The sequence below is a fragment of the Sceloporus occidentalis genome, unplaced genomic scaffold (assembly GCF_023333645.1).
Source record: "Sceloporus occidentalis isolate IW3139 unplaced genomic scaffold, rSceOcc1.0.p SCAF_30, whole genome shotgun sequence".
NCBI classification, from domain to species: Eukaryota; Metazoa; Chordata; class Lepidosauria; order Squamata; family Phrynosomatidae; genus Sceloporus; species Sceloporus occidentalis.
Window position 1 is genome coordinate 3,640,441 of NW_028317010.1, and position 6,766 is coordinate 3,647,206.

The following is a 6,766-nucleotide window of genomic DNA, read 5'->3' on the forward strand; positions in this document are numbered from 1 at the left end:
TTGGATAGGAACCATGTTGTTCTGTCATAAAGCTTCTCCTTGGAGTTATATTCTTGCCAAAGGCTCAGTTGTCTGCAGTGCAAGGGAGACAGCTTACGGTCAGTATCAGTCACTTGGAAGACAAACCAGTTATCAAGAACAAAGCACTAAGAAGTGGTCATAAAGTATCTGAGTCTCTTGCAGCAGGATAAAAGTTCTGGGCAAATAGAACCATATAAAACAAAGCAAGGATTTAGTGCATGCCCAGTGAACACCATTCGATAAACACATATCTAAGGCATAAATATTTGAGATCCCCTCACACTATATGGCCATATGTTGCTTATCAAACCACTACATCAAAGTACCCCAAATTTGGTGAGTCCTGTCTAATTTTTCATCGCCATATTGCTTAAGAAGGAGCTGAATCTGCATTTTAACCCAAATGAGACTCTCAAGCTAGAATAATAATGATAATGATATACTTTGAAGATACTTTGGTTAGCAACATACAGTATGGCCATATAGCGTGACAAAATCCCCAATATTTATGCCTTAGATGTTGGGTGTTTTTTGAATGGAATTGTTGCTTTATTTTGTGTACTTATTGGTCATTATTATTTTAGCAGTAACCTGAGAATCTGAATTTGTGTTAGAATGGAACCATACAGCCCACTACACTTCCAGAGCATAAAGGTAAATTAGACACAGGAGGTGGGGACCTTTAACAATTTGAAGCATGGGTTTCATTTACACAGTTACCCCTCTAAATAACGTACACACATAGTAATAATATGTATACACATCTGCAATAAGAAAATTACTGTACAAGACACTCATTTAACTGTAGTAGTTAAGTAAACAGAAAGCAAGCAAACCTACTGCTTTAGTATTAGGAGTCACTAAAGTGAGGTTAACGTCACTTGAGAAGAACGATTAGAAAATGATTTGCATTACCCCACACAGCTGCCGCGTTACTGCTGTCACCCGGCCAAAGTCATTTACTAGAAAGGTCACAAAGCTCACTTGTCATATTCCCCAGACCGCTAAATTATGCATAATATAAGTCCAAATTTAGCACCACTTCATGTAACAGCAAAAGTCTAGCTAATACCTTTATTGACTAAGAATATAAGACTTTGACAACATACAGGTGTTTTTTTGTTGTTTATTTTTACATTTGCGTGTCATCTCATCCTTCTCCAGGATATACTTTTTACCAACAATGACAAAAATAACGTATTTTGGCAGCTAAAGGATGAAACATATCATATGTATTTATAATAGCAAACCTATGCAATTCTATCTAATTTTATATTTAATGTATTTATACATTCATTCATCCTTCAAACGCAGAAGTGAGAAAAAGCACAAGGGGAATTAAAAATAAAATCTGATTCCGGTTCTAACCTCGGAAAAAAGTGATATCATCGTAGCAATCAATGAAGGTGTCCGGTCAGAAAGGATATTCTATCATGACAGGACCAATTTTTAAATGTAACCAAAAATATAGCCAAGTAATAGCGATATTGCCCACCTCAATAAGATTTTCCAAAAATATTCAATAGTTCCTTTCCACAGAATACACATTGAGATTGAAGTAGAGAGAAAAGCCTCGCATCCTCAAGTGAGACAACTTATTAACTAAGAGGAGAAAAATTGCGTTGCAGAGTTGTGCTTCTCAGCCAAGACACAATATTGCACCTACTTTGATAAACAATTTATCTCTATTTCTAAGTGAAATGTCTTCCATCAATATTCTTCCTGGAAATCATTTGCAATTATCAAGACTGATAATTGATTCATCTACTTCAGAGACATATTTGTGTGGCCCTGGGGATGTCACCAAATGGTTATCTGCCAATACACAGAATTGCATTCACACTTTAAACTGAACTTGTTCTCAATACATCCAGCTCTTACGCATTTGGTTTTAGAGGGGTCAGTGAAGAAGAGTGCGAAATATTGGGTTTAATGTGGATAGTTGAAGCACAGTTGGCTACAAGATGCCAAAAATAAGGTCCCAAAAATTCTACTGTATTTACATTATTAGTTTAACATATAATGAACCATGTGATAGGCTTTAAAACGAGCTATGTCCTCCCTATTAAATAGATAGAAAGCACCTCCAGTGAGGAATTGTTTAATGTTGAGATACACAATGGTATCACGCTTTTGTGTCTTTTGCATGCTTATTTTGTGCCCAAAAAGTTGGGTTTTTTTTTAGCACGAATCATGGTGCACTAAATGTCCAATAAACAGGGCATATGGTTAGACAGGCTGGCCACAAGAGGTAGAGTGTGCCGCATGTGTTTATTATTAATCAGAGGGTTAAAATGTAAAGTGATATCAGAGCAGGAGACTGATGCACAAGTGCACTTATTTTTTTATTAAGTGCCACAGTGAACACCAGATTACACAATCTTTCTTTTGTCTGAGCTGTACACCCCAAAGAGATATGCGACCCACTTCCTTCCTTCCAAGGCCTCTTGGCCAGTGGTCAGTGTACCTTAAGGAAAGAAAAATATGCTATTAGTTTCTTTGATGTGCAAAGGGAATTAAGGATTGTGAGGTTTTGGTTTTATTGATTAAGTGGACAACTTGGTTGAAGTTTAGAAAGACAGCAGTGTAGATGGGAAACAGAAGAATTTTTACCGAAGTGGAAAGAGGGAGGATTCCAGATGGTCCCAACTAAATTAAAGGACACCAAAGGTGAATGCTTGCCAGTATCAGTACCGGTATTGCCACATTATTTTCCAAGGAACTACTAGATTGTCCAGTTCAAGAAACTGAAACCTGGAAACTATATTGAGATGAGAAATGTATGACATTGACCAAAACTCTGGGCTGGGCAACATAGGAAGATGCCAGTGGAAAAGAGGTGGGTATGACATTGCAGTTAACTTCCAAGACATTGGAGTCAATTCTAATTTGGAAAAATTGGTATTGGTAAAAGGTGATGGATAAAAGTTGGCTGCGTGGGAATAGTAAGGATGACATGAATGGAAAAGGTCAGGCAGAGTCATGGCAAAGTGACAGATGAATATCTACATTTTAAGAAAAAACACATGCTCTGGTATTGAATTCCATTATATTTAATTTTTATTATTGTACTTTTCATTTATGCCTATATCTAGATGATTGGTTAGGAATTCTGGAGACATTATCAGATTGGAATTTTGGGAACAATAATAGACTCGTAAAAGGAATATAGTAGACTGGGGAGTCAAAAACAAGTATATACTTCTATAGGCTGTTACATTACAATTACTAAAAACAGCTAGGCATTCTAATTCCAAAAATATAGTGTTTAATGAAATAAACTTTCATTTTTATTATGCCTATGGTTATTATCCATCTTTCCATGTGATGGCATTAAACAAGTCTCCTTTCTTACATAACAAATCCTTCTCAGGTAATTCTGGTTTTAGTGAATAATCTCAGTTAAATCCTGTGCATTAACTCACCTGCTTGACTTTCATACCTTGGCTTCTAAGAGTGTGTTATTCAAAATTACGATCTACATTAAAGCATCATATATAAAATACTTACACAAGGTAAACTTTTTCCACATCAAAAGGGTTGAAAAGTAAGAGTTCAGTGAATGTCTAAATCAGACACAAATTATTCATATATAGTTGTATAATATGTCAAATATGATATTGCCAAAAGGAAATATGTGTTGTACTCTACATTTTCTGCCAACATTACATTGTGAATAGGCAGACTAGATAGGTCATTTAATACAGAAATGTATTTACCTTCTGCTTTGCTCTAGGTTGTGGCAGCGCCAGCAGTCGGAGTCTAAAATTACTGTTTAAAAAATAGCATTTAATGATTAATTAACAAGCAAAAATACTTTTATTCTTTGGGGCGCCACTAGGGCAGAGAAAAAGAGAGAGATAACGAGAAAGGAGTAAAGATAAACAGGAAAGGGAGGAGAGAAAAAGAGTACCTTGTGCGATAAAAAGAAAGAAAGGAAAGAGAGAATGGGAGAAAGGTGGAAGATAAGGGAGATAAGGAGAAAGGGAGAAGTAAAAAAAAAGAAAGTGAAGAAAAAAAAAGAAGAGTAGATTTAAAGAGAAAGCAGGGTAATGGGAAAGGGGAGAGACAGCCAGAAAAGGGATACAGAATGAGACAGTGGTGAAATTATGAGAAAGGGGAGAGAGCAAGTAAGTTTGTGGATGCAAGGCAAGTGAAAGCCAGGATGTCTATATGCAGGGGCAAGAGTAAATATGCATGTGTTTATGGGAAGACATTTGTAAGGGTAGTGTATATATGTGTGTATTCTTTCCATTACGGTTCCTGGTTTGGGCCTAAAGGGTATAGAACGACTAAAAGGTGCACTGGTGCCAGAATAAGAAGAGAGTGGTCAGACTGAGAGGAGCCCTGTGACTCTGAGAGGAGGCAAATGTGGGTGCAATTTAGGTGCTGGGTAAATCCTGTAGATGTAATCTGGGCAAATCTTGTGTGTATGTGTGCAATCTAGCTGCTGGTCCAAGTCCTGTGCGTGCACTCTGGGTGCCAGGGGTGTGCAATCTATGATCAATGTCTGCAGTTTAGGTTTTCCATACGTCATTGGATCTATACCTTAAGTGCTGAGTTCGCTCGTGTTTTTTTGGTTGATCCTGCAATACTGCAATGTTTATTTGATATATATGTCTGAACTATATGGGGAGGTCTAGCACAATGAAGGAAAGGACAGAGTGTCCTCAGATGGTGGGTCATGTGTATGATGTGCTAGCATGACCCTGCCCCCAAGGGCAAGCACAATAATGCTGCTCAATAATCTTCATGGGTGGCGCCGCAGAGTCTTGTAAAGTCTTCAGCCAGCTTACCTTGGGACAAACAGCTTCCCATGAGATCTTTGCCCCTAAACAGTGGGACTAAGCTTAACAGTTGAGGGGGGACTTAATGTATAGTGACTGATCATGACCACTGACAATGCCTTTTTTTTTAGCAAACGATTGATTGATAAAGGGGCCAAATCAGGAAGGGGTGCAGCCTGGGCAGGAAGGGGCTGGGCAAATTAACTAGATCTCATTCTTGGTGAAAAGGCAAGCCGTTTGAAACCGGCCTTAATGTGTTGTTATTGATATATGTAATATTGCCATGCATACACAACAGGGGAGCAACTAGAAAACACAGAGCCCAGGTGTGAAAATTGCCCAGGGGCCCCCAACTTCAACAGCTGGCCTGTGCCTTCTTTGCCCCTTGCCCCCTTCCAACATACACTCTGGCATATATACGTAAACACACTTATACAAATTACACATACTTACTCATACTCACTAACACACACTCCATCTCACCCCACTTACACATCCATGCTCACACATAAACACCTACATACATATTCTTACACACAAACACCTATACATCTATGCTCTTACACAAAATAACACATCTATGCTCACACACACACTTACTTGGCACTTTTGTTGCCAAGGTGTTAGACATTAATGGCTGTGTGTTATACAGGCTGTACACTCACTACTTTACATTGTAGCAGAGTGTCATTTCTTCAGTGTTGTCACATGAAAAGATATAATAAAATATTTACAAAAATGTGAGGGGTGTACTCACTTTTGTGAGATACTGTATATATATCCCACCTTCCACCTGCCCTCGCTTACCTCTCCGATACAAGGGGTCGAATCCGGCCCCCCTTAGAGACATGGGCTTACGCCACTGGTACACAAGGTGTTTGTTAAAATATGATTTCATTTATTTGCTCCATAATATGCCCACAGGATTTATGATTCAATATTGCTTCGAGCCGAAGGATTTTGTGTCATGCCATTGACTATAAAGTGTGGCTAGAAAAAGTCTAATTACAGAATAGTTATTTTGTGTCATTGTTTTAGTTTTGGGATTTCTAGAGACAGCAGGACTGGAACCAGACTCCGCATAATGGCTTCAGAGTAAATACACCTGGGGCTATTGTGTTGGTGACCAAAATTGATGGGCGGGGGAAGGGCTGCCGTCTTGCCACAGGCTGTCGTACGTCACCATGACTCGCCACTTTTGTATATCCCAGCCTTAGCAATGCCTCAGGAATTTCCTTAAACAAGTGCTGTACAACACAACCTCCACATCACATTCTTGTCTAACTAAAATGCTGCAATAAAACATTGTGTAAATATATCATACATAATATAATGCATATCACATATCATAAACACACATATAGATACATGTAATAATTTGGCTGAAAAAAGACAAAAAAAAAGCTCAAGCTCAAGCATGGCTATAGCTATTTAGAATAAATACGTGTTTAAATCACCTATGTATAACAATAATGGGATACAATTTGGTATTCATATACATTATATATATATATATATATGGTACATTATATCTATATATACATTATATATAGATATATTTTGTGCGTATATATATAAATTATATAATATATATATATAATATATATAACATATATATATATATACACACTACATATATATAGTATATATATATCTATATATACTACACATTTATATATGTATATGATATAATATATATTGTGTAAATATATACTGTGTTGAACATATATACTATATATATATATATATATATATATATATATATATATATATATATATATATGTAGTATATCTAGTTATATGAGCCCGTTGATTGGCTGGTTATCCGTTCTCTCTGGGTTGGTATTGCAGGAGGTGATGATGGGTCTGCGGGCATCACAAGGCTCCATAGCTGCATGCAGTACGTGATAAACGTGCTATAATTATATATTTAGTAGACCGATTAAAGCCACCCCCTT